The 8,949-nt window shown below is 37.6% G+C and overlaps 1 long non-coding RNA gene across 1 annotated transcript; it reads right to left on the reverse strand.

Moving 5' to 3' along the window:
• Positions 1-1,772: 1,772 nt before the first annotated feature.
• LOC124716930 lies at positions 1,773-2,935 on the reverse strand. Its single transcript, XR_007005673.1, has 3 exons — positions 2,806-2,935; positions 1,999-2,095; positions 1,773-1,907 (listed from the first exon to the last, which is right to left on the reverse strand). It is a non-coding gene; the product is annotated as an uncharacterized LOC124716930 (long non-coding RNA).
• Between the last annotated feature and the right edge of the window lie 6,014 nt (positions 2,936-8,949).

An 8,949-nucleotide genomic window follows, 5' to 3' on the forward strand; every position in this document is an offset into this window, starting at 1 on the left:
AACTTAACTTCCTTACCTAAAACCACAATTTTTTTCTAATGCTGCAACTAACTCTGTGATCAGCCTGTTTGCAGTTCCACTGCACCCCATCTGTACCTTATATAAACGAATAAGGCTAATATTGCCACCACACTTTTGACACTTTCTACGACTGGCTACAAAACCATGTGACACATACCAGTTAACAACACTGTCTTCATGTTCTGTAAGGACAACATCCCTGTAGAGAACTGATGCAGGGGCCATTGGTATTTGTCATTGGCTGCTTAAAAGAATGTGAAATGCAGCATCTATGGTTGTGATTAGATAAAATTCAGGTCAGAGAATTAAAATGTATCTCTGAATATATATGTGCTCGAGTAAACTTTTTCTTTGAATTAGGGCAAAATAACCACCATTTTGCAAACCCACCCCCATTTGGTGTGGTCCAAACAGAAGAATCTATGCAACACATAAAAAAGAAACAATTAATGGAACTCACATTAGTACCTATTTATCACTGACAACACTGTTACAGGTTGACAAATGTCACTCTTACATAGACCTTGGGCTATGCTACATATCAGTCCAACAAAATAGCCAGTTTTTCAGCTTTCACATCCACTGGCTTCACCAACTCAGACCCAAACTCTTGCCTTCCAACCTGAACTAGAAATTGAGCTACACTACAATCTACACAATCATCATCTGTGGGCTACAGTCAATCCTTGATGAATGGTTAAGGTATCTTGGTGGCATAAATGTGTGGGGTGGGATTCTTGGCAACCACATACATGGACTGATTATTATTCCACAACACCTTGATGCAGGAATGTATCTGGACTTTCTGCAGAATACTCTGGCTGGGTTCCTTGAGAATGTACCTTTGCCGATACAACAGGTTACGTGGTTTCTGCATGATGGAGCAACACCTCACTTCTGCATTACAGTTTGCTGACACCTCTATATCTTCCCTGGGTGCTGGGTAGGATGCGGAGGCCCTATAGCATGGCCTGCTAGATCACTGTACTTAAACCCCCTTGGATTTTTAGGTCTGCGGGCATCTGAAAAGCGGTGTGTATGCTGAATCAGTTCCTGATATGCAGACACTCCAACAACATGCTCACAACACCTGTGATGCTATTTGGAGAGAGACCAGCACTTCCAAAAGAGTGCACAATACATGATGTGATGTGTGAAAGTGTGCACTGCAACCCATGCAGGCCACTTTAAACAAATGTTTGTGATGTGAATGTGATGCAGCTCTGTACTGTGTCTCAAGATGATTTGTTTGTCATTGCAAGCACTCTGTCCACGTTCACAGGTCCTCTTTTCCTCCATTTCAGTTCATGAATCTGTCCCTGCAGTTTGAACTCATTAGCTCTACAAATGCATGTCTTCAATTGGCTGTCATCAATGATACAAGCAAAGGTGTTACCAACATTTGTGCTATACCACAAACAAGAGCAGCACTTAAATGGTCCATAGTAAAGTTTAGCCAAATCACTGATTAAATAGGGATATGGAAGGGAAATATTTTGTAGAGGACAGAAAATTATTTTATTTAAGCACTGCATTTACATCAATTGTAATGTATTAGCAGAATAATCATAAGACTGTAAATGTCCACTGTTGCTCCTGTGCCCATCTCTCTTTGCAGACACCATCCTAACGCATAAAAAAAGAAAAAAGAGTAATTTATACACTACACAGCAACTGCCCTTTACAAAAAAAGTCCTCACCCATCACCTGAAGTTTGGCTCCCACAAAATTCCCAAAAAATGTACATGTATCTCCTTTTCCTTTTAGGGTCTTTCTGCCACTACTTGTAAGTAAAGAAAATGCCTGATTCATTTTCAATTTGCAGTCCTCTGTCTCATTAAGTTTCCTTTTTAAGGTAGCTGAACTGCCCGAGGGTAACCCAAATGCTGTAACAACAAAAGCAGTGTAAAATCATGTCAGTTGATCAATGGAATCACTAGCAGTAATTTATTACAATCGTGTTTAAAAAAAACATACCTTCATTTTCAGCAGTCTGCTCAAGTCCTCCAGCCTGTGGTATGACAGCAAATGCACTCTCGTCATCATTATAAGTGCTGTCTTCAAATTTCTTGACCTAAAACATAACAATATCAGAATCATGTCAGTAAACCAAAATGTATGATTCTAGAAACATACTCCTGTATGTAAAAGAATAACCACAATATCACAATATAAAAACAAATTTTCCGCACTGCATTGGTGCCTGAATATTAATAAACCAATAGTATTATTTTCCAGATAAGCATAGAACACAAAAGAATGAGGTTAGAAGAGAGAGAGAGGTACTCATAGAATCAGTATCAGATAAAATTTCTGGGAAATCACATTAAGTCACAGCTGAAGTCAATCGAGCATTCTGCAGTAAGTTAATTGGAACAGCATGCTAGGAAATATCTTAATTAGATTCACCATTTATCAGCTCATTCATCAGAATGACATATTTTGTGCAATTTGACTCCATAATAAGTAATGGTACAACAACTGGGGAACAACAGTTGAGAGAAAAGTCTTCCAAAATTAGTGTTCAGTGAAGTGAAAACATTAAACTTCATTGCCCACAACCAGAAATATGACTGCTGATCACTTAACAGGTGGAAACATCGCAAAAACAAGAAATGCTAATTTACATGTACTGTGTTTGTTCGTCACATTATTGGCCAACTATAATGTCAAAAATATAATTACCTCTGTTTTTATTGTGTCATGGACCATATTCATCCAACAAGAATCATGGCATTGTTTTAAATGCAAACCATGTTGGCGTGTAAAAATCATTCATCCTACCTCCACTTTTCAGATGAGCCTTTTCTAAAGGACACCATGAAAGGGTCTTGTCTTTTCAGTTCTTCAACAGAAAACTTCATGTTCCTGTTGATTTCAATTGTTTTCCAGATATCACAAGCAGTATCTCGGTTCTTATGATGTGGTGACCATGAATTCCACATCACTGGTCATTTTTACAGTTGTCCAGAAACTCTTAAGAGTTTTGTTATACCATTCCAGAGCTATAAAATAAATGAAGTGGAATATGATACACAATACTTCTAATGAGGAACTAATTCAAATTACTGAATTGATTGCTCACACATATAAAACTTCAATGACTCACAATGACATAAAACCCAACGGCATTACACGTGTTTACAAATGCTATAGTGCACTAAATCAACAAAATAATAACGACTGTCCAACACATTTGTGATTTGGCACTATGAAAAATAATATACAATACTTAAGTACAAAATACTATCTACTTACAGCTGTTTACATGCTCATGTGCTATATTTTTAATGACAAAATGAAGCTACCAGTTACAGAATTTATTATTCCATACATATAACCTAAACCAAAATTGAACTGCATCTGTAGCTGTTTGCCCTCGAGTACTTCCAAATCCCAACAGCGTGAATGTCTCGATGCGGAACCAAAGCAGTGGTTGGTGAATGTTCACTTCTTTTGATGTGTATCAAAAGACACTTATTTTGATGTGTATCTGCTTGACTGGGGCTCGGCATCTGTCAAATGCTGCATGTGTGATATCGCCTTTAGATATGCTATTTCAGCAGATGACAAGTAAATCTGAAGTGACACACACGAAGATACAGAGCATCTTTTTATGCAGACAATGATTAAATAAATGCGAAGTGGTTTAAATAAGTGCACACGCATTACGCACCATTGCAATATGTTAACTATGTTGGGCTCTTCCAGGTGAAGAGGATTCTACAATTAGCGCACTGAAATCACCGACTACCTACTTTTAACAGTTCACTCATTACCTTCATTAGATTATGAACACATTATTGTTTAACTTCTTTCATGCCATGCAACCAGCCAGATACACAGATTGCATACCGTTTGTGTTCTACTAACGCATAACAAGCGTTCGAATATACATGTTCATGGATGCGTTGTTAGTGCACCCTGAGCAGAAATAACCCGTCTGCGGCATTTTGGAGTGCTTATCTGCTGCAAACATGTGAATGTTTGGTCATTAATCATACCACATTCATTATGGCACCTATTGTTCGTTAACTAATTTTGATAAGTACAGCACTGCTGGCAAAGCAAGCACGAGACCTGGACAGGACACCAAATCGATTAGTCATCCTGGATATGGTAAGCGTGCAGTGGTGAAACAGGTGATCATAGATTTTATTGCAGCATTCTTAGCTTCAGCCGATAAGCTTCTTGTATACTTCAAACATGCACTTTGTCTTTCTCACGTATCATGCACAGCTTACAGGGCGACACGCCTAACTTGTTCACCTCTTTATGTCTTTCAAATCGTTATTAATTCAATTTTTATTATCACATAACATGCCTTATACAATCAAAGATTGTGACATAGGTGACTTGTCAGTTTTTACACTATATATAACAATGCTAAAAATAGACAATAAACTAATAATATACATGGTGTAACATCTTCAAAGAGGTATTTTAATTGCAATTATAATGCATTGTTACCATTCATGAAATCTTCTACACTATAGTAACATTTATCTTTCAGATATTTTTCCAGGTCTCTTTTGGTGCCTTTTATATTTGGGTCATCCATATCTTTCCATACTTTATTTACAAATTTCATGCCCATATAGTATGGGGTTTTTTCATATGATTTTAAACGGTGGGTAGGTAACATGTAGCTCGTTCTATGTCTTGTATCATATTGATGCAAGAAGAAGTTGCCCTCAAAAAGTTGTGGGTTTCTTTTCGTGAAAGTGAGAGTTTCATAGATGTATATGCTTGGAATGCTCATTAGATCCAGTTTTACAAATAAAGGTTTGCAGTGTTGCTTTGGATTTGCTCCCACCATTGCTCGGATGATTCTTTTTTGTAGTCTAAAAGCTCTAAGTAAATTTGTTTTTTCAGACCCCCAGAAAATTATACTATACCTAATGACTGAAACAAAATATGCATTATATACAGTTTTTCTTACAGCTAAATCAGTAATACTATATAAGATATTCATAATATATACAAGGCTATTTAGTCGACCCAGTATGTTGTCCACATGGCAACTCCATAACAGGTTTTTATTGACTAACACGCCAAGGAATTTGACACAGTCTGCAGTCTCTAATTTTTTGTCCATATACCTTATTTCACTTATAGACTGTGCAGATTGTTTTGTGGTAAAATGAACAATTTCTGTTTTTGGAATATTTAATGTCAAGTTATTGTTTTTGACCCATGCCTCCACTTCCCCAAGTGTTTGTTCAATATGACGAATTAGGTCTACCTCATTTTTACAACAGCCTACAGCTGTTGAGTCATCTGCATAGAGGATAGTATCAGACTGGACCTGACATGGCATATCATTAATATAATATAGAAAAAGCAGTGGCCCTAATATTGAGCCTTGTGGAACACCTAATTGAGTGTTTTTCCAGCCAGAGAGAAATTTCTTGCCGTTGATGTTAATAAGTACTCTTTGTTTTCTGTTTGCCAAGTATGATGACATCCAGCTAAGAGATTTGCCTTGAAAACCATAGCGTGCCAATTTTTGGAGAAGCAGGTCATTATTTACTGTGTCGAAGGCTTTGGACAGGTCACAAAAGATGCCTGACACACACATTCTATCATCAAGACATCTGCTGACTTTTGTGACTAATTCATTTATTGCATGGATTGTGCTGCGGCCTTTTCTGAAACCATATTGATTGCCTAAGATAATGCTGTTAGATGAATTGTGATTTTCAATCTGATCACATGCAGCTCTTTCAAATATTTTTGAGAAAATTGGTAACAGTGAGATTGGCCTATAGTTGCCCAATTCATCTTGTTTGCCTTTTTTGTGTATGGGCCGAACTTCTGCATATTTTAATCGATCTGGAAAACATCCTTCATCAAATGATTGGTTGATTATGAAAGGGAGTGGATATGCAGTACTGTGACGGACTATTTTTATTATTTCAGTGGGGACCTCATCCCACCCCGCAGATTTTGAATTTTTTAGGGACATTATGATTTTGATGACATCTGAGATGGAAACATGAGAAAACTTAAAACATGTGCAATTGCTATCTGTCATATTGGGCTTTGTATTTGGTGGTGAACAGTCACCAAATTTGTTACAGTTTATGAAAAAGTCATCGAATGATTCACAAATGGCACTGGGTTCTGTAACAGCTCTACCATTTATCACTATTTTAGAAGGGCATTTTCTCTCTGTCTCACTGCCAACTTCACTTCTTATAACAGACCAAACAGCTTTTGATTTGTTTTTTGCATTTGAAATGAAGTCGTTATTTGCAGTACGTTTTGCTAGTTTAACTATTTTGTCAAATGTTTTTTTGTATGTGCTTACATACTTAAGAAATTGAAGGCTTCGATTTACTTTTGCCTCCATATGCAGTTTCCTCTTAGTAGCACTAGACACTCCAATTCCTTTTGTTACAAACTGATGAATAGTCACAAACTGCTTATAAAATAAAGAAAAACCTATTACGTAAGCTTACTGTTTTTGGTTTCAGGACATTTATTGTTTATTTATTTAATAAATGACACACACAAAAATACCCAGCATCCTCCTCAGTTGTTGCCAATTTAACTGAATGGGAATGCTATGCTTCATACAATGCACACCAAGTTAACCGGTGTTTAGCCTATCCTTCAGTTAGCTACCCCTGGATTTATCCAGAGAATGTACAACCGGCCGTAAGGATGTAGAATAAGTCACTTTACATCTCAACTGGCAGAGGCTGACAACTAAGTATATACATGCATCGGTGAAAAAGTCACAACACCAAAAAATAATTGATATAGAGAAATGAAATATTGGGAATACATTCAAATAGGTAACATATTTAAGTGATTAACATTGCAAGATCACAAGTTAATGTTATTGCAAAATAAGCCCCTGCAAATGTGAAATTCCAATACATTAATAATCGGTGTAACAGCAAGAATGTTGAATGCAAGCATGCAAATGTGCATGTGTTGTGTCATACAGATGCTGGACGTTTGTTTGTTGCACTTGGTTCGTCAATACAGGGGCTAATAACATTGTTGCAGATGACGCTTTTCGATGATGTCTCCTATGAGCATGACTGGAAACAGATCTGATAATCGAGCAGGCCGAGACAACACTTCAACACTCTTTAAAGCATGTTGGGTTACAACAGTGGTACGTGGACAAGTTTGTAGTTTGTCTAGCACTGTTCCGATATTGGAAAGCACCTACTGGAAAGCTGTTCATGATTGGCAGCACAACAGGGCAAATCACCACTTTGACGTACAAATTTGCAGTCAGGGTGTGTTGGATAGTCATGAGAGTGCTCCTGTTTAGCATGCAGAGAGGCTGGTTGTAGACCCACAACTAGCCTCTTGATAACCAACACACAGCCATCACTGCCACTCAGGCAGATCCAGCTTTCATCAGAAATCACAAAAATGAGCTGTCGCAAGACACAACTGAAGTCGCAGGTGGTAGTGGTTTGCTGTCAGTGGAATGCATGTTACAGGGCACCTGGCTCAGAGCCGTCCTTGAAGTAACCAATTTGTGACAGTTTTTTGTGTCACTGTGATGCCAACTGCTGCTCAAATAGTTGCTTATGGACGCAATATGAGGCACCCAAGCCATATGCAGCACACAATGGTCTTCCCTCTTGGTAGTGTCACATGGCCATCTGGAGCCTGGTTTTCTTGTGACTGTATATTCTCATGACCACTGCTGCCAGCAGTCATGAACAGTGGCTCCATTCCTGCCAAGTTTTTCTGCAATATTGCAGAATGAACATCCAGCTCCTCACAGCTCTATTACGTGATCTGATTAAAACTCAGTGAGATGGAATATCAACTCACCACATTCAATCTAAAAGGTAACTAAAACAACCGTTACAGCGTGTGTTTCAAGCAAACCTGACTTGCACTCTGGTACCACTAGAATCACTCTTGTGCAGCTGGTGCAAACAGACGTCATCTTTCAGACATAGAAGATGCTTACCACCTTTCATTTCTGTCGCTTAACTCCTCCTTGGGGTTGTGATTTCTTTCTCTGCCAATGTATAACTTGACACCAACATTTCTCATCTGTCTACTTAGTGGAAAGATTAAATCTTGTTTCTTGTAAACAAAGAACAGAGCTGATGAAAACGGAGTATGATAGCATTTGACATTGCAGGTAGTGACTGATTCAAAAATGATTATGCATAAAGATTGCAGCACAAGATTTGTGTTAGCAGCAAATAGGTCTTTTTTTTTTCTTTTCCTGTGCATGTCCTCCTTTTTGATGCTTTTTTAATGTCACACAGCAATTACTGTTTATCAGAAAAGTCTGGCTTCTTGCTAATGATGATGCATTTCATTACTTGACAAATTTCAGTGTAACGCAATTGGACTTAATTTTAAGCTGCACACCTTTAGCTAAGTATTTCTTCATGAGGTTTGCTATCCTTGGTGTAACTTTCAGAGAAACATTGCATTCATAGTTGACATATATGATATCTCGATTCAAGGTACTGTAGTTTGTCTAGCACTGTTCCGATATTTTTATAACTGACATGTACAGTGTCTCAATTTGAGATGTTGTTTGCTTAGCACTGTCTTAATATTTCCATGCTCTGGAACAGAAGACTGTTAGTTAATGTCTGATCTGACATGCCCAAATTAAGAAGCCACTATTTGCACTCAAAGAAAATTTTGGGTATTGGTGAAAAACTGCACAAACTATTGGAAACATAGTAGACAGCTGATTTCTTTCGCCAAAAATTCGGAAAAAATAGTTTAAAAAATCTGCATAGTAGCCCACTACCACACGCACATCGGCTATTTAAATGTTTTTTGAACATTGCAGGTTTTACAACAGATTAATGCAAATGGCAAGTTTTGCAAGACAATGGGCTAGGCATCTAGTTTTTCTGTCAGCTTGTAAAAACTGTTTTTTTCCACAATTTGGAAAGGACAGAGCGGGTTAATAAGATA

The sequence above is a fragment of the Schistocerca piceifrons genome, chromosome 9 (assembly GCF_021461385.2).
Source record: "Schistocerca piceifrons isolate TAMUIC-IGC-003096 chromosome 9, iqSchPice1.1, whole genome shotgun sequence".
In the NCBI taxonomy this organism is placed as follows: Eukaryota; Metazoa; Arthropoda; class Insecta; order Orthoptera; family Acrididae; genus Schistocerca; species Schistocerca piceifrons.